The sequence below is a fragment of the Merops nubicus genome, unplaced genomic scaffold (genome assembly GCF_000691845.1).
Source record: "Merops nubicus isolate BGI_N331 unplaced genomic scaffold, ASM69184v1 scaffold2803, whole genome shotgun sequence".
In the NCBI taxonomy this organism is placed as follows: domain Eukaryota; kingdom Metazoa; phylum Chordata; class Aves; order Coraciiformes; family Meropidae; genus Merops; species Merops nubicus.
Genome location: NW_008600764.1, coordinates 2,975 through 3,565, shown reverse-complemented (window position 1 = coordinate 3,565; position 591 = coordinate 2,975). Strand labels below are relative to the sequence as shown.

At 46.0% G+C, this 591-nt stretch overlaps 1 protein-coding gene across 1 annotated transcript in view; it reads left to right on the top strand.

Moving 5' to 3' along the window:
- CLUL1 (clusterin-like 1 (retinal)) overlaps positions 1 to 591 on the top strand; it is an 8,010-nt gene that overhangs the window by 5,750 nt on the left and 1,669 nt on the right. The window lies entirely within an intron of this gene.

Below are 591 nucleotides of genomic sequence, written 5' to 3'. Positions count from 1 at the left end.
TGCTGGGTGCTGGCTTCTCCTGCAGCCAAGCAGAGACAGGGTCAGTGCTCAGCCCCTCCCCAGCAGAGCAAGCTCTGAAGAGCCTGTCGTTGCTCTCTGTTGAACCATGCCAGCATGACATGGGTGCAATGTCTCGTTTCTTCCAGTCCCCTGGGACTGGGCCTGGCTGCCCTGACTTCCCAGACACCATGGAGAGTGGCCTGGCAACTGCATCAGCCCATTCCCTCAGGACCCTGGGATCCATCCTGCCCACTCCAATAGATTTATGTGTATTCAGGTTCCCCAGGTGGTCTCGAATCTGATCTTGTCTTAGAGTGGGAGGAACTTTGCTCCCTTAGTCCCTGTCTTGCAGTCTATATACTTGGGAAGGATTAATAATGGAATATAATCAAATTTTTAAAAAGATAATGTATAAGGAGATTATAAAGTTGCTATATGTAAAATCTACCAGTTCCTATTTAGCATAACACAACATGTATTGCCATGAAATATGACAGAAGCCTTAAAGTACTTGTTAAGTCACTGTAATGGGATAATTAATCCATCTAGCCAGTATCAGCCTAAACTAAAGCTACCAAAACAGATCAGCAG